This window comes from Urocitellus parryii, chromosome 6, assembly GCF_045843805.1.
Source record: "Urocitellus parryii isolate mUroPar1 chromosome 6, mUroPar1.hap1, whole genome shotgun sequence".
NCBI lineage: Eukaryota > Metazoa > Chordata > Mammalia > Rodentia > Sciuridae > Urocitellus > Urocitellus parryii.
In genome coordinates, this window is record NC_135536.1 from 35,480,447 (window position 1) to 35,500,141 (window position 19,695).

At 36.7% G+C, this 19,695-nt stretch overlaps 1 gene segment (V, D, J or C); it reads left to right on the forward strand.

Moving 5' to 3' along the window:
* Positions 1 to 19,695, forward strand: part of LOC113194836 (T-cell receptor alpha chain constant-like) — a 387,938-nt gene that overhangs the window by 79,977 nt on the left and 288,266 nt on the right.

The following is a 19,695-nucleotide window of genomic DNA, read 5'->3' on the forward strand; positions in this document are numbered from 1 at the left end:
TGGGTCCTAACTCAGCCTGAACCATATCATTGCATTCACAAGCTTCCCTGTGCTTTTCCATGGGATTCAGTGTAGCTAATATATTTAGAAAGCCACTCAGATGATACCAAATCCATTACCATGATATTATGCCCCATGATAGAAAGAAAGTGTTTTTATCTGGATTGTACAACTTGTACATACACTACACATCCTAACAGCCATGGATGGTTCCTCTTCCATCTAGAAGAGAAACATTTATAAATAGAGTTCTACCTGCAACTTTTCTTGCTGGATCTATTAGCAAAGAACAAAGGTTGGGAACCAGGAGGCATCATTACTTGAGTCAAGTGAAAGTTTTCCTTCCCCAAGTGCAGTATTCTTACTTATCTTATTCATCTTAGGGTTATGGCCTGTGTTGGGTGCTTCATAAAAATGGTGGCAGGATGGGAAGAATAGACGAACTCTAGATAGGGCAGAGGGGTGGCAGAGGAAGGGAGTGGACATGGGGTTAGAAAGGATGGTGGAATTTGATGGACATCATTATCCAAAGTACATGTATGAAGACACGAATTGGTGTGAATATAATTTGTATACAACCAGAGAAGAAAAATTGTGCTCTATATGTGTAATAAAAGTTGCAATGCATTCCACTGTCATATATAAATTTAAAAAATAATAATTAAAAGAAAGAACATTATAATCAGTTTGAACACTTAGTAATTTAAGCAGCCTCCCAAAAGAAATGGACTACAATAAATCATGAAAAACTAAAATAAACTTAGCTTAGTTATATCATGGTATATTCTTTCAATAAAATGCTATTATCATCACATATGTTTGCAAAAGTTTGCAATGAAAGCTACTATTTACAGAGAGCAAATACTATGTACCTTGTATTTTTCAGACATTACCTCCTTGAGTTCTCAAAATAGCTCTGATAGATTATCAGTATGATTTTCAGTTAACAGATTAATGTAACTCAGAAAGATTATGGTTCCCCCAAGACCACTCAGACAAATTGCTAGCAGACTTGGAAATGAAGTGTATCTAACTCCAAATGCTGTTTTCTTCACTACATGCCCCCATGTTAAATATCTCAAGGGAAATCACTCAGAGTATGATCACAATTATGTATAAACATTTATACAAAATACTGAAATAACATGTTTAACATGAATAAAATAACACATTCACAAAAGCACATGAATAGAACAGCACCAAAATTTTATAGCAACATTATTTGTCTTTGAGTAATGGATTAGGGTTGCTGATTTTCTGTTTTATAATATTCTTTGTTTTTCAAATTGTCCACTATAGGCTGAATTCTAAGCATTATTTTAGACAAAATATATATGTAATATTATATTTATAACATATTTTAACAATTGTCCTATGTAAGTGGAGTGATTTAATACCCAATCTCTGTGTAGGAGAGTATAGGCAATGAGGATGATTTGGGCTCATGAGTTTGTTAGTAATTTCAATGCAAATTGAGCACAGTTATGATGTGGAGGGAGTGTAAGAAATGGGCAGAGAATAGTTCCAAAGGACAGAAATGATATAAAAATTAATAGAATAAATCCTACAATGTTTTAGCCTACAAATTCCTCTGACCATTTTCTTGTCTTCCCTCCTTTTCTATCCATGCCAAAAAAAAAAAAATTTAAAAGCAAGCAAACAACAATAACACAGAAAGAGAGACAGACAGACAGACGACAGACCAGGTAATCCAGAGGGGAGGAGAACCTGCCTTTCACTTATCTAAGACTATAAAATAGAAATGGAAACTCTAGGTTAGTCTCCCCAGTGTTCCTGGCTGAAGGCTGTTAACACAAAAAGACCAAGCATGGTGCAAACTTCATGGATCAGCACAACTTTTATTCAGCAATGGAGTGTTGCCTCTGGTGGACCCACTTTACTGATGGAAAATGAGCCACTGGCCAAAGCCGGAGTCTGTGCTTATATATGCTACACTGAGAGGTGACTTAATTATTGACAGAGTATATCAGGTTAGGCACTCTGGAAACAGGTTTGTGAGAATTTGAAATTTGTTTTTATTGGGAAATATTTTTACTTGGAGAAGAATGGAGGGTCTGGGGTCAGCACTCAATGCTTATCTCTTTCCTTCCAGGGTCCTATTGTCCTGTCACTGAGAAAGGTTTTATTTGGAGAAGGATCAATGGTTTGGCTTCCTCCCAGAGACTGCCATTCTAGGCTTGATGGATATTCCCTTTCCAGGGTCTGTCTTGTCACTGGATGATGTTTGTTTCCTTTCTAGGTGTCACTAGGAAAGGATGTATTGGGAAAGAATCAATGTATTGCCTTCTTCCTCACTTCCTCTTCCCAGGCCACACACTATTTTGGGTTTGTCATTTTCCATATCTTATAAGGGCTAAGAAATAGTTCACAATCTAGGGGCTGAGATTGTGGCTCAGTGGTAGAGTGCTTGTCTTGCATGTGTGAGGCACTGTGTTGGATCCTCAGCACCACATAAAAATAAATGAAATAAAGGTAGTGTCCATCTACAACTAAAAAAAAAAAAGTGTTGAAAATTTAAAACGCAGAGACTGGACTGTCTTTGAAGGAGATAAACAGCTGGAATAGGGAATGTTTTGCTGCTGTTGTTGTTGTTGTTGTTTTGTTTTTTTTCACTCATTTCTGTTTCCCACTGAAACAAAAACCAAACATAATTTACATCCCAAAAGAGTAACCTCTCATTGAAATAACATTTATTGTAAGGCAAATTTTGTAATTTTATAAAAGAAAAAGTAACAAAGTAAATCTATAACCTCACCCTAAAGAAATAACCACTATTAACTGTTTTAATATTTTATTTTCCATTTCACTTGTGTTCATCAATCTTGAAAAAAACGAGTCTAGAAAAATGTGGTGAATTCAAATTATTTCAAATACAGGATGAAAATTTCTCAAAGTCATTGCAAGAAGAGTTGTTTCTGTACCTTTGAAAATCTCTTTATGTAGTTGAGCTCCTCCTCCTTCTGACCTGTGGGTTATAAGGACCCTCCAAAATACTCCTCCCAGTGGTTTGATTGCAACATACTAGCAATGTAAAGCATCCAGTGAATAAATAAGGTCATAAGTCAAGAATCCAGAAGAATGATGAATAGCAAGTTTATCTTCACTTCACTTCTAGCACTGGCCTTGCCAGGTAAGGGTCCTGTCCAGTGCCTGAGCTGCTCTCCTGGAGAAGCCCCTTGTAATGATACTGATGTGTATTTGATGTTTCAGGGCCTGAGAGAGCAGACAGAATCACATCCCAGGAGATTTTAGAAGTATCTGGAACAGAAGGGAAGAAGTCTGTAAATCTGCTTTGTAATTATGTCTCATCTACAGGCTATGTTGTTCTCTACTGGTTTCCACAGTATCCAAACCAGACACTAGAATATATTCTCTACAGAGGGCAGAGATACCATGGAAAAGGAGATGCCAACTTTGCCCTAGAAAGGTTTTATTGAAAGAGTGCAGTGAATTTGATAAATTTTTACATTGGAAATCTGGTTCCTGAAGATGCTGCCCTTTATTACTATGTGCTGAAAGACACAGAGAGAACATTTCCTTCAGGAGCTAGACAAGAATCTCAGTGCACAGCAAGAGGAGTGAGACACACAGGACCACACAGAATTTTTTTTTCCCTACTGGATCTGCAGAGGTGCTCTAACTATATAATAGCTATATGATTATAGGCAAATAGACTAAGCTTTGGAATTTTAGATTCCTGAAGTTTGAGATAATAACACTGCTCTGTAGGCTGTTACAAAACATGATTTCAACACTTCAGTCAAATGGTAGCACATGAATAAAATTGCAACAAAATTTTACAGCAACATTAGTTATATTTGAGTAATGGATTAGGGTTGTTGATTTTCTGTTTTATAATATTCTTCGTTTTTCAAATTGTCCACTAAAAGCTGAATTCTAAGCATTATTTTAAACAGAATATACATGTAATATAATATTTATAACATATTTTAACAACTGTCCTATGTAAGTGGAGTGCTTTAACACCCAATCTCTGTGTAGAAGCGTACACTCTGACATGTTCCAGACACTCAGCAAATGATAGATTTTTTTTCCTCTCTTTCAACTACTTTGGCCTTCTATAAACGTTTTATCATCTCAAAATTACCTATATGTTACAAAGAACAATTTTTAAAAATAACTAAAACCCTAAGAAAACTTACCCAGGACCTAGAGAATGCCAGGCTTTGAAGTACATGCTCAGCAATGCCAGCAATTAGAGGAAGCAGGGCCCTGAGGCACCAGTTCCTGTGCACAGTGGCCCTGGGTATAGGAAATTTCTCATGATCTAAGTAAGAACAAGGGATAATTCTTCAATAAGACTAAAGGGAAGAGGAAGAGGGTCAGCAGGAGTGGGTGTTGGGTGAGGAGAGAGAAATTGCTTAGATGATTATGTCCAGGCTCCTGCATCAATTCTACTTTCCCATTCCAAGATGGGAGGGCAAGTGAGGCAGTGGACTTACTGGGGTACTGCTCCAGCCAGAGGGCACCTACCACCTACTGCACTGATTCAAGCACATCTCCAATGGACCCCTACCACTTAATTCGGACCTGGGTGTCATATTACATCTTTGCACTGGCATTGGGTGACATACTATAGAAGAAGGTTTAGAGCATTACTTGATACAAAGCCTGTGGCAGCACTCACACCTTATGGCTTCCAGATCAGAAGCCTCTGGGTACAGCAGCAACCAGCAAAACCTGTTCCAGCCACATTTCTGCCAAACAGCTGCATGAGTTACTAAGGGGCCTTGGAAATAACCAAGGAAAATCAGAACTGAAATAATGTTTTCTTTTACAAGTGAAAAAAAAAATATGGTAACTAGAAAATAATTTTCAAAGATATGCTTTTAAAGCTAACTTTAAAAAATGAATTCTGAGAGACAGTTGCTCATGAAGGAATAAGATAATTTAAGGAGAGCAAAATGTAACTACCCTTAGCTTCAGCTTATGGAAGATTGTTATTTTTACACCCTGTTAATAACAACACAATATATTGGTAAACATCATGCAAAGGGAATTTAAAATTCACTAAACAGTTCATACATTTGATCCACTTCTCAGAATTTATAATAGTGACTAATTTTAAGTAGAAAAAAAAACTTTAGGCAAGAATACACTCCAATAAAAATTTTTAAATCATTTGGAAGAATTTGGATAGAAACTTTACTAAATGTTCTTCAACCATTTAATGAGCCAATTATTAAGAACATGGATATGCTCTTGACATAAAAATTAAGTAAAATATGGAGCCAGTATTAGAATCATGCTGTGTTTGCATTAATACCAAATGCTTGAAGCACATAGATTTAAAAAACTGAAATCTTTGATGCAAAAATGAAAATATGGATTTATTATATTCTATTTCTCAGCATTTTAGTTTTTATTTTTTATGAAATAATTATGATCCTGTTGATGCAATGAATAAAATTTTAAGAAGGATATTAGCTCCAAACTTTGTGCGTAGGGTTAGCAACCCCAGCTCAGTACTCTGAGCTGTACCTCAGCCCTTGGACCCTGGGGCACCAGTTTTATGGTTCACTGCACCATCTCTCCCCAACTCTTCTTCCTTAGTTGATCCCTCGGACCCTCTGACAGAGCCTCCACTGAAAAGTTCTTTGTGTCTCCAACCCACCTTTAGGGTGGGCAAACAGAAAAAGCTACCTTCATTCAGTTCTTCTCTCTTTTCTCTGTAGAAGTAAGGGGAAGTTTAAGTGCATGAGACACTCAGGTCATAGGAAAACCACCTTCAGTTTTAAGGAAGAATGATGAGGTAATCTTTATATCCTTACACTGGGTTTTGTCTTAGAATTGTTTAAAAACAATTAAGTATATATTTAAGTTCATTCAACTTATCTTTGTAAGAGATGAATGTCTTCTCTTTTTAAAAATGTTATAACATTACAGATAAAGTTAGGTCCTCTCCTCCCACTCTTCATCTTGTCTCTGTTCCAAAAGGCAAAAGCTGCTTTGGGTTTGTAATGTATATTTTAGACCCTTTATCATAATTAATATGGACATATTCATGGAAGCATATGCATTTACTTTGTGATACATACAATGTTAACAAATGGTATGTTTTGTTCAACATCTTTCTCTTATTTTATTCAACAAAATAGACTTGAAGAATAGCCAGGTTGAAGGGCTCCAGGCCTCAGCATTAGAACAGGACTCCCCCAAACTCCTGACTACTTGCCCATGCAGGTCTCACAGGTGCCTCAGCAGGACCACCAGCATCAGGACTGGAGCAAGAATTCCCAGATGCAGCTCTGAGCAGGACACTCAGCCAACTACCCATGCATAGGAACTCTGGCTGCCACTCCCATGTGGACCCCCATCTACCAACATGGGGTTTCCCCAGTTGTCTCTATCTTGGGACTCTGCAGCAACTACCATAGTCCCCTATGCACAGAGCCTGCTTGCACCTGGGACATCACACAGGCTCTGAAGACAGCCGACAGCAGCACTACTGCCCCAGAGCTCATCTCTGAATGCATCACACAACACCATCACCCCGCTCCCCCCACCCAACCCAACACCCCATTGCTGAAAGCAGCAGCCTCCATCTTGGGTCAACTCCATCACCATCTTTAGTTAGGGCAACTACCAGCTTTGAACACCGGATCTCCAGGTGCCCATAGTTTCTAATCCCCCCCCCAATCCCCAGCAGCCACTAACTTGGCAGAGTGACTGCACAATTCAAAACAGTTCTCTGTGATAGGTGTGTAGCCACCAGAGTGCAACACACACAAGCCCTCCAGACAGAAAGGTTCCTGATTAGGAAATAGAAAGGGAAAGGGTGATGGAGATACACTTTAGAGACTAATTTAGAGGCAGGAACTGTGAAATCTACAGGTGATATTAGGAGATAAGACCTGGTACCCACATCACAGGAGCAGACCCCAAAGTAGATCCTTGAGGTGCAGTCTCCCATTGGAACCAAACAGGTGCCATACCCCACTTCCAGGTGCCCTGCACCTAAGACCAACCCTCACACCCTGGTAACCCCCAGCATCCTGAAGGCAGAGATAGCAGCTAAGAACAGACAAACCCCACCTATTGGATGAGAAGAGAAACAAGAAAGATACTGATCCCAACCAAAACAATCCTTGTTTCTTCCTTTGAGTTTTTTTTTCTTCCCCTCTCTATTCTCCCACCTTCACATCCCCAATATATGTGAAACCAAGTACTTGAATTAGGATACTTAAGACTGGGAAGTCTGAATAATATACTACAGTCGTGTTGTATATATATTTTTTTCTTTTTCTCCTATTTTTACTTTTTTCTTTTTCTCCTAAACTTACATTTTTAATTTTTCTTAATATTTATATGTGTTTGTTTTATGTACTCTAGGTCTTCCCATTTATTGTCTACCCAAAATTACCTCCTCTCTCTTCTCCTGCTACTAACCTTCTTCTTAAGATTCCTCTTTCACACTTTCTAAGATATAATAACTGCATATCCTCACCTCCTACTCCTTCAACATCTCATCCTACACCTCACTCCTGGCTCTTTGTCCACCATCAGAAAATATAAACCCATTTGCAAACCTATTGGTTATACTGTAGATAATAATTAAATTCACCATTTCTATATATTGTGACCAAACTGAAAACATCTTAATAGCAACTATTTGTTTTTAGGTTGTATTTTATTTATATTGGGATCTGTTAACATTATCCTTTACCTCAAAGGAGAGGTAGTGGAATCCTGCAAGGGCCCTATAAGCCTATAGGGTAAAATGGTAACACCTCGGATCCACAGTGCTAGAAGGGTAGACACATGAGCAACATGAAAAGACAAGGGAGGAAAGTGCCCCCAAACAAATCAAGATACCACGTATTAGAATCCATGGTTAGCACAGCAGAAGAAATCACAGAGAAGGATTTCAGGATGGACATAATTAAAATGTTCTATGAATTAAATACAGGCAGCAAAAGATCATTTTGAGAAAGAACTACATAAGCAAATACAGGAAGCAAAAATTATTTCAATAGGGAGATAGAGGTTCTAAACAACAACAACAACAACAACAACAAAACAGAAATCATTGAAATGAAAGAAACAATAAACCAAATTAAAAGTTCTATTGAAAGCATCACCAACAGATTAGACCACTTGGAAGATAGTACCTCAGACAATGAAGACAAAATATATAATCTTGAAAAGAATGTAGACCACACAGTGAAAATGGTAAGAAACATAAGCAGAACATTCAAGGAATATGGGATAGCATAAAAGAACAAATCTAAGAGTTATTGGGATAGAGAAAGGCACAGAGTTTCAAACCAAAGGAATAACAACCTATTCAATGAAATAATATTAGAAAATTTCCCAAACATGAAGAATGAATTAGAAAATCAAATACAAGAGGCTTACAGGACGCCAAATGTACAAAATCACAACAGATCCACCCCAAGGCACATTATCATAAAAATGCCTAGCATACAGAGTAAGGAGAGAATTTTGAGAGCCACGAGAGAAAGAAATAAGATTACATACAGGGAGAAACCAAGTAGGTTATGTGCAGATTTTTCAACCCAGACCCTGAAAGATAGAAGACCCTGAAATGACATACACCAAGCTCTGAAAGAAAATGGATGCCAACCAAAAATTTTATAATCAGCAAAATTAAACTTTAGATTTGATGATGAAATAAAGACTTTTCATGATAAACAAACGTTAAAAGAATTTACAACCAGAAAGCCTGCACTATAGAAAAATATTCCATGAGGAGGAAATGAAAAACAACAATGAAAATCAGCATAGGGAGGTATTACACTAAAGGAAAAACCTATCAAAGGAGAAACCAAGTCAAGTTAAATACCAAAAATAAACAAAAATGGCTGGGAGTACAAATCATGTCTCAATAATAATAATAACCCTGAATGTTAATGGCCTAAACTCACCAATCAAAAGACCCAGACTAGCAGATTGGATGAAAAAAAAAAAAAGACCCAATAATATGCTACTGCCAAGAGACTCATCTCATAGGAAAAGACATCCCCAGACTAAAGGTGAAAGATTGGGAAAAATCATACCACTCACATGGACTGTGGAAGCAAACAGGGGTTTCTACCCTCATATCAAATAAAGTAGATTTCAAGCTAAATTCAATCAAAAGGGATAAAGAAAGTAATTTCATACTACTCAAGGGAACCATTCACCAACAAGACATAACAATTATAAATATATATGCCCAAACAATGGAGCATCTATGTTCATCAAATAAACTCTTCTCAAGTTCAAAAGTCAAATAGACCACAATACAATAATTCTGGGTGATTTTAACACATCTCTTTCACCACAGAATAGATCTTTCAAACAAAAGCTGAACAAAGAAACTATAGAACTCAATAATACAATGAATAACTTAGACTTAACTGACATATATAGAATATTTCATCCATCAATGAGAGAATACACTTTCTTCTCAGCAGCACATGGATCCTTCTCTAAAACAGACCATATATTATGCCACAAAGAAATTCTTACCAAATGCAAAAAAGTAGAGATACTACCCTGCACTCTATCAGATCATAATGAAATAAAATTAGAAATCAATGATAAAATACAAAATAAAACCTACTCTAACACCTGAAGACTAAATAATATGTCACTGAATGAACAATGGGTTACAGAAAACATCAAAGAAGAGATTAAAAAATTCTTACAGATAAATGAGAACACTGATACAAACTAGTGAAATCTCTAGGACACTATGAAAGCAGTACTAAGAGGAAAGTTTATTGCATTGAGTTCATTCCTTAAAAGAAGAAAAAGTCAACAAATAAATGACATAAAATTATATCTCAAAGCCCTAAAAAAGAACAACAAACTAACACCAAAAGCAGTAGAAGACAGGAAATAATTAAAATTAGAACTGAAATCAGTGAAATTGGAACAAAAAAAATTGAAAAAATTGACAAAACAAAAAGTTGGTTTTTTAAAAACAATAAATTTGACAAACTCTTAGCCATGCTAACGAAGAGAAGGAGAGAGAAAACTCAAATTATTAACATACATGATGAAAAAGAAAATATTACAACAGACACTACAGAAATACAGAAGATAATTAAAAATTATTTTGAAAACTTGTAGTCTAATAAAATAGAAAATATTAAGGGTATTCACAAAATTCTAGAGTCAAATGATTTGCCCAAATTTAATTTCAAGCAATAAAATAGAAGATACCATCAGAAGCCTACCAACCAAGAAAAGCCCAGAACCAGATGGATACACAGCTGAGTTCTTCAAGACCTTTAAAGAAGAATTAATACCAATACTCTCCAATTTATTTTAAGAAATAGAAAAACAGGGAGCACTTCCAAACTCATTCAATAAGGCCAATATCACTCTGATTCCAAAACCAGGCAAAGACACATCAAAGAAAGAAAACTTCAAACTAATATCTCTAATGAACATAGATGCAAAATTTTTAATATAACCCTGGCAAATTGAATACAAAAAGATATCAAAAAGATTGTGCACCATGATAAAGTGGGATTTATCCCAGTGATGCAAGGTTGGTTCAACATACGAAAATCAATAAATGTAATTCATCACATCAATAGACTTGAAGATAAGAACCACAAGATCATCTCAATAGATGCAGAAAAAGCATTTGACAAAATACAGCACACCTTAGTGTTCAAAACATTAGAAAAACTAGGGATAACAGGAACATATTTCGACATAGTAAGTACTATCTATGGTAAGCCTCAGACCAACATCATTCTAAATGGAGAAAAATTGAAAGCATATCTTCTAAAAACTGGAACAAGACAGAGATGCCCTCTTTCACTACTTCTACTTAACATATTTCTTGAAACACTGGCCAGAGCAATTAGACTAAAGAAATTAAAGGGATACGGACAGGGGAAAAAGAACTCAAATTAGCACTATTTGCTGACGATATGATTCTATACCTAGAAGACCTAAAAAATTTCACCAGAACACTTCTAGTAGTTTTCTGCAAAGTACCAGGATATAAAATCAACATCCATAAATCAAAGGCATTTCTGTATGTCAGGGACAAATCCTCTGAAAGGGAAATGAGGAAAACTACCCCATTTACAATAGCCTTAAAACAAGAATAAAATACTTGGGAATCAACTTAACGAAAGATGTGAAAGATCTCTACATTGAAAACTACAGAACACTAAAGAAAGAAATCAAAGAAGACCTTAGAAGATGGAAATATTTCCCTTGTTCTTAGATAGTGAGAAATAATATTGTCCAAATGACCATACTATCAAAATCACTATACAGATTTAATGCAATTCCAATCAAAATCCCAATGGCATTCCTCATAGAAATAGAAAACACAGCCATGAAATTCAACTGGAGAAATAAGAAACCTAGAATAGCTAAAGTAATCCTCAGCAAGAAGACTGAAGCAGGTGGCATCACTATACCAGAACTTAAACTATACTACCGAGTAATAGTAACAAAACAGCATGGTATTGGCACCAAAATAGACTTGTAGACCAATGGTACAGAATATAGGACACAGAGACTAACCCACATAATTACCATATATATTAGACAAACGTGCCAAAAACATACATTGGAGAAAAGATAGCCTTTTCAACAAATGGTGCTGGGAAAACTGGAAATCCATATGCAATAAAATGAAATTAAACCCCTATCTCTCACCATGCACAAAACTCAACTCAAAGTGGATCAAGGGCCTAGTAATTAAGCCAGAGACACTGTGCCTATTAGAAGAAAAAGTGGGCCCAAATTTCCATGATGTCAGATTAGACCCTGATTTCCTTAATAAGCCTCCTATAGTGCAAGAACTAAAATCAAGATTCAATATATGGGAAGAATTCAAACTAAAAAGCTTCCTCTCAGCAAAAGAAACAATTAGTGAGGTGAGTAGAGAGCCTACATTTGGGGAGCAAATTTTTACCACACACACATCAGATAGAGCACTAATCTCTAGGCTATATAAAGAACTCAAAAATCTTAACACAAAATAATCCAATCCATAAATGGGCCAAGGACATGAACAGACACTTTTCAGAAGATGATATACAATCAATCAACAAATATATGAAAAAAATGTTCAACATCTCTAGCAATTAGAGAAATTCAAATCAAAACTACTCCAAAATTTCGTCTCACTCCAGTCAGAATGGAAGCTATTAAGAATTCAAGCAACAATAATTGTTGGCGAGAATGTGGGGGGAAAGGCACATGCATACATTGCTGGTGGGACTGCAAATTGGTGCAGCCAATATGAAAAGCAGTATGGAGATTCCTTGGAAAACCGGGAATGGAACCACTTTCGACCCAGCTATCCCATTCCTGTTTTTTCCCTATCCTGGAAAGCCTATGTATATTTAAAATGCTCAAGAACTTTTAAAAAAGAAACAAAACAAAACAAGGGAGAGAAATGAATTACAGTAGATGGGGTAGAGAGAGAAGATGAGAGGGGAGGGGAGGGGAGGGGGGATAGTAGAGGATAGGAAAGGTAGCAGAATACAACAGTCACTAGTATGGCAATATGTAAAAACGTGGATATGTAACCGATGTGATTCTGCAATCTGTATACAGGGTAAAAATGGGAGTTCATAACCAACTTGAATCAAATGTATGAAATATGATATGTCAAGAGCTTTGTAATGTTTTGAACAATCAATAATAAAAAAAGCATACTACATGAGAAGAAGATTACCACTAAATAGGAAAGAGAGGTGGGAGGGAAAGGGAGAGAGAAGGGGAATTGCACGAAAGATGGAAGGAGACCCTCATCATTATACAGAATACATGTATGATGATATGAGGGGGGAAAAAAGAAGTGTGGCACATTATATTGGGTAGAGAGAAGTGATAGGAGGGGAGGGGAGGTGAGGGGGGATAAGAAGGACAGCAGAATAAAATAGACATTATTATTGCTGTATGTATATATGTGACTGTATGGCCAATGTGATTCTGCAACCTGTACACTCAGAAAAATGAGAAATTATACTCCATCTGATTCAAATGTATGATACGTCAAGATCATTGTATTGTCATGTCATGCCTAGGTTGCTCAGCCCAAAAGCATCAGGCAGGAGGAAACAGCTGTCTATCCTCTCTGCCTCTTTGCCCACCTAATTTAAAACAAATTTTTAAAAAAGCATACTACAGTGACACAGTCACATCAATGTTTGTAGCAGCACAATTCACAACAGCTAAACTGTGGAACCAACCTAGATGCTCCTCAGTAGATGAATGGATAAAGAAAATGTGGTATACATACACAATGGAATAGTACTCAGCATTAAAAGAGAATAAAATCATGGCATTTTCAGGTAAATGGATGGAGTTGGAGAATATACTGCTAAATGAAGTTAGCCAATCCCCCCCCCAAAAAAAATGCCAAATGTTTTCTTTGATATAAGGAGGATGATTCATAGTGGAGTTGGGAGAGGGAGCATGGGAAGAATAGACAAACTCTAGATAGAGCAAAGAAGTGAGAATGGAAAGGAGGAGATATGGGGGTAGGAATGATGGCGGAATGAGATGACCATCATTACCCTAAATACATGTTTGAAGACACAAATGGTGTAACTCTACTTTGTGTACAACCAGATATATGAAAAATTGTTCTGTATTTGTGTGATATGAATTGAAATGCATTCTGCTATCATATATAACAAATTAGAAAAAATAAAAATTAAAATTAAAAAATAATAAAGGAAAGAATAAAAAAAAAAGAGTAGCCGGGATGAAAGAGATCATCTCATTCTCTATTCATATAAATCATTGTGTTGGTATATTTTATTTAGTAATATAACAGTAACAATATTATTTCTCCATTGAGTAGAAAACCAAGACTCAGAAAGATTAGCCCATTGAGGTCACACAACTAGCAGAAGACAAAATAGAAGAGAAATCAAGTCTTCTGACTTTAATTAGAAGATTTTTTAAACTTTAGTCTAGACTTTTTTGTTGTTATCATTTCCCACCTCGATTATGCATAGTCTTGTGAAGGCTGCCTTTGCAGAAAGCTAATCTCCTACACACATCTGAATTTATAGATTCTCATACAAATTACCTCTCATTTGGCTCTGTTCTTATGGCTATTGGGCAAAAAAAGAGCAAAAGCCCCTCTCCTCCATATGTGATCAGTGCTGCCAATTTATCCCTTTACTCCTTTTTCCCTACCCTGGAAAGCCTATGTATATTTAAAATGCTCAAGTGTGTGAATACAAATCCAATATTTGGCCTGGCGTGTGGCACATACCTGTAATCCCAGCAGCTTGGGAGGCTGAGGCAGAAGGATTGTGGTTTCAAGGTCAAACTCAGCAATTTAGTGAAGCACTAAGCAACTCAGTCTTAAATAAAATAGAGCTGCAGATGTGGCTCAGTGGTTGAGTTCCCCTGAGTTAAATCCCTGGTATTTTCCCACCCAACCCCCCCAAAAATCCAATATTTGTTTTCTAGAAGGATATATACAGACATTAGCTTGAAACAACTATGGAGAGTGCAGACATGATGGAGAGTCTGCACATACTACCCGGAAGCCCAACTTCCGGCTCTGGGGTTGCTACGATGATCCAGGGAGACCCATGAAGCCTGAGCTGAAAGGATTAGAAACCATAGAGCCACAAAACTGAAGGGTGGACAGGAAACTGGTAACCGTTGCAGGAAGAAACTTCCCAAACTGCATTCATTGAACAATGCTCTCAATCCACAGTCCTCAAATCTTCTTGCACCTTCAAATGTTAGCAGATTAAAAAGCAGCTAATATTTTTATTTGAACTTTTCACTTGATATGTATCAAATTCTAAAAGTAATAATGCTTATTGCTATAAATGAAACAATAAAAAGACATGTAAGAAACAATCCTTACTCACCTTCTCTCTTCCATCCCTACTGAGGACAACAATGTTAGTAATTGGTAAAAAAATTTTTTTCTCACCAAACCTCTGGCCTGGATACGTAGAGATAAGCATGTCTCCAGTGAGATCAAACATCTGTTTATAAATTCATGGTCAACTTGATTTTCCCCTCTATGAGTTGCCTTGTGTATATTTGTCCATTTTTCTTTTAGGTTATTTGATTCTCATTAATAAAGTACATGCTAGCAATATCAAAATATCAACATTTTTGATATTGCTATCATTTCCTATCATTTCCCTAGTCTATTTGTCTTCTGACTTTGTTTATGGTATGTAGCTTGGAATCTTTTGCCTTTGGATATTCTCTAGGTTTTATATAGTCAAAAATGCTTGAAGTTTTCTTGGTGGTTGCTTCTTTTGCATTTGTTTTTGGTTTTCTTTTTGGTGCTGGGAATCAAAATGCAAGGCCTCATACATGCTAAGTACTCTCTATCTCTATACCTCTGGCCTGTCTGTTCTCTTTGCAGCCTCTGGCTGTCCACTTTACTTACATACATCTCCCATAATCCACCACATGTTCCTATATTTTTAAGCCAATAGTCTTATTGGGGTTTTTTTGTTTTGTTTTGTTTTGGTTTGGTTTGGTTTGGTTTGGTTTGGTTTGGTTTGGTTTTTTGTAATGGGGATTGAACCACTGGAGCTTAACCACTGAACCACATCCTCAGCCCTTTTTATTTTTTGAGACAGGAACTCACTAAATTGCTGAGGCTCGATTTAAACTTGCAATCCTCCTGCCTCAGTCTTCCAAGCCTCTGGGATTATAGGCATGCACCACCACATCCAATTATCATTTTTACAATAAAAATTTTTAACATTTCAGATATTGATGCTATTCCATAACTGCAATCTTTATCATATTTTATGTTCCTTAAACATAACCAAGTGGTATGACTTCATATTAAGAACTTTACCTGCCACCAAATATTACAGAACAGTGCAAGAACCAGTTAGATGTTGATAAGAATAGTCACTGAATTCTCCCAGGCTATTTGCAAAAAGAAATTCTTGACCACTTTACCGGGGCAAGAGAGGACAAACTGGTTTGATTGGTTGAACAAAAGAGATATTACAGGGAAGACTGGGAACATCAAGATATAACCTTTAGGGCAATACAAATCTTGTACAGAAAGAAGAAAGATCTCCCACCAACTCCTTTCCTCTAGACTGGCCGTGCCTGGTCCAGCCTTCACCCCTCCATCAAGCTGAGGCCTGGCTATCATCAATTGTCCAGAAAATAACCAACTTCTCAATAGGCAGAGCATTTTAGGGTTATGAGCAGAGATAAAATGCAGGAGAAATATAGCAGAGCAAAAAAGTACACTCACCTATATTCCCTCCTTTTATTGAAGCCTTTTTTCTATGAATTTCCTGTGGGTTCAATAAATCAAACCACTTTGCCCGAACCCACCAGTCTTCCAAGAACTGCCAGTTGGTGGGGGCCCAGAAGCAAGAGGCTGCAGATTGGTCCAAGAGTGGGCTTGGCAAGGAACAGGAGTTTGAGCCTGAGACTGAATCCACCCACTCCAGGGAACAGTGCAGGTAGAGTACTGCAGTCCCTAGCACACCATCATCATCATCATTATAAGAAAGCCAGCAGCCAGCATTTGGGTATCTGTAGCTGAGAAGATTCTGTGGCTGCAGAGAGGGAAGAAACCTCTAATCACAACTTGGAGCAGTCCCATAAAAGGAGCCTAGGTTGCTCAGCCCAAAAGCATCAGGCAGGAGGAAACAGCTGTCTATCCTCTATGTCTCTCTGCCCACCCTCTGAGCCAGAGGAGGGATGAAATCACAACAGCCACTGGAGCTTCCCTGCCAGGTATGTGGAGGGCAGAACTCTGGCTTTCAAATAGTAAGGAAAGTTCAAAATGAACATACCAATAGCTGGAACAGAACTCTTTTAACAACTAAAAAGAAAGAGTAACTTGTTTCCCAGTGGCAAAGTGATGACTGGTCCAGCAAAGCAGAAGATTAGCACATAGTGTGAGAAATGAAAACCATTTCACATTTTTACCCCACGACTTAAAATGATCCTGCAAAACCAGTAATATTTGGATCTCTTCTGAATTTTACCATGTTCCACTTAGTCCTGCACCTGTATCACATGGTTTTGTTTCGGGGAAGTTTTTATGACATAATAGAAAAATGGAATCTTATTTTAGAAAAGAGATCTATTACTGTTTCCGAAATGTTGATATTCATTCTCTCTTATGCATTTTTATCTGGTTCAAAGAACTGAGATTCTGGTTGGAAATACTCTGGAAAGTTTAACATTTTAGAACATTATGTTTTCCTACACAGGAATGTTATATGCCTGTTTATTTATTCAAGGCTTGTTCAGTCTTTAAAAATATGTTTTATTTGTTTGCTTTTTTAAAATCATCTTCTTATGAAATTAGTTGCTAAATATTGTATGGTCTATGTTTGTATTATGACTGGAATTTTTCTCCATTTAGAGAAATTTATTCCATATAAAGAAAAGTTACTGACTTTTATATTTAATAACCAACAATTTATATATCTTACTAGTTAGTAAAAGTACAATAAAAATAACAAATACACTTATGTTTTTACAGATTAAATAGTACAGAAAAGTTGATTTTGCAAATCTAGTTTTCTATTCCTCCTCAAACTCCATCCTTGTTCATAAAATGTATTCACTTTTAACTCTAGTTTTTCTTGCAAAGAGTATTATATTTCTAAATAATATGCTTTAAAAACTATTTCCCTTATTGTGAATTTAGACATTATTCATTGAGTGCTTTTGGACTTTTTTAAAAAAAAATTTTTAAAGCATTGTTAGGTTCACAGAAAAATTGAGCAGAAGGTATAGAAAGTTCCTATATATACCCTCCCCTTCATTCACAATCCCCTGTAATGTGGACATACATACCCACCAAAGTGGTACATTTGACACAACTGATAAATGTATATTGGCACATATAGGTTACATTAAGGTCATTTTTGGTGTTATCCACACAGAACCATTTCACTGGTTTCAAAATCCTCTCAGCTCTGCCTATTCGTCTCTCCCTCTTCCCTAACCTCTGAAAACCACTGACCTTTTTATTGGCTCCATAGTTTTGCCTTTTCCAGAATATCCCATAGTTAGAATAACACTTAGTAATAATGCATTTAAAACTCCATGTCTCTTCATGGCTTAATGGTTCAACTCTTTTTAGTGCTGAATGATATTTCACTGTCTAGAAGTACTACAATTTTTTTTTATTGGTTGTTCAAAACATTACCAAGCTCATGACTTATCATCTTTCATACATTTGATTCAAGTGGGTTATGAACTCCCATTTTTACCCCAAATACAAGTTGCAGAATCACATCGGTTACACATCCACATTTTTACATAATACCATATTAGTGACTGTTGTATTCTGCTACCTTTCCTATCCCCTACTATCCCCCTAGAAGTACTACAATTTGTTCTTCTACTTAAGGGCATCTTGGTTGCTTCCAATTGGGGGCAAGTATGAATAAAGCTGCTATAAACGTGTACACATGTTTTCAGCTCATTAACTAATCATATGTTAAAGCTATGTTTAATTTTGTAAGAAATTGCCACACTGTCTTCCAAAGTGGCTATACATTTTACATTCCCATCAGCAATAAATGAGTGTTCCCTTTTCGCTTCATTCTCAGTAGTATTCGGTGGTGTCCGTATTCTGAATTTATGTCACTCTAGGTGTGTAGTGGTTTTCCTTTGTAATTTGCAATTCCCTTAAGACATACCATATAGAACAACTTTTCAGACGTTTATTTGTTATTTATGTAGCTTTAAATAAGTTTTACTTCAGGGGCAACTTAGCCTTCACCTGGCAAAGCTAACAAAAGAAAATTTATACCCAATTCTGTGAAGTAATAGAACACTTCCTCACCCTCACATCTCCATCCCCATTTGTTCTTACTTATATTTACCTGCAGTCAGGTTTTATCAGAACATCTTTCAAATTGGATAAGGACATTTTTTTAAAATATTAAGATTAAAATGAACCACATAAAAATAAATAAAATAAAGACATTCTGCCAATCTGCACTACAAAAAAATATATTTAAAAAAAGAAGGTTTCTCAGCTGGGCTGGTTGTGCATACCTGTGATTCCAAACTACTCTGGAGGCTGAGGCATAAGGATCGCAAGTTCAAGACGAGCCTGAGTAATTTAAGACCTGATCTCAAAATTAATAAATAAATAAGTAAGTAAGTAAGTAAATAAATAAAGAAAGAAAGGTTGAAGTCGTATCTCAGTGGTAGAGCACCCCGGGTCAGTCCTCAGCACTGAGAAAGCAGGAGGGGGTCTCTATTACCTCTGGTCCTCTTGCTCTTTCCTGAATCCACTTCCATGCCTTTTCTTCTTTACTTTCTTTTGTCAATCATTATCCCCATTATCCCCAAGCCTCTGTGGACACTTCTATCAGAATTCACTTCCTCCTCTCACTGGAAAATGAATTCTTTGTCCAAGGACACTGAGCTCATCTACCTCTCAAATGTTTTCACATTCTCCAGTTTTGTCTGGATTAACTACTGCTGAGCACCACAGTACCCCAGAACCTGTGAGAGGCCCAAGTTTCAGAATAAGTGACCTCATGTAAACAGGGACCCTAAATCCCACCCCTCAGAGGAACCACCTTTCCCCTCGGTTTCTGCAAGGTAGTGCACTTAGGTTTAGCCTCCTCCTTTAGTGCACTGGGGAGAGTGTCCAACAGCTTAAATAATTTCATGACTGAAAGCCTGAAGGGAGGGGTGAAGCCATCACACTACAGGCAATAA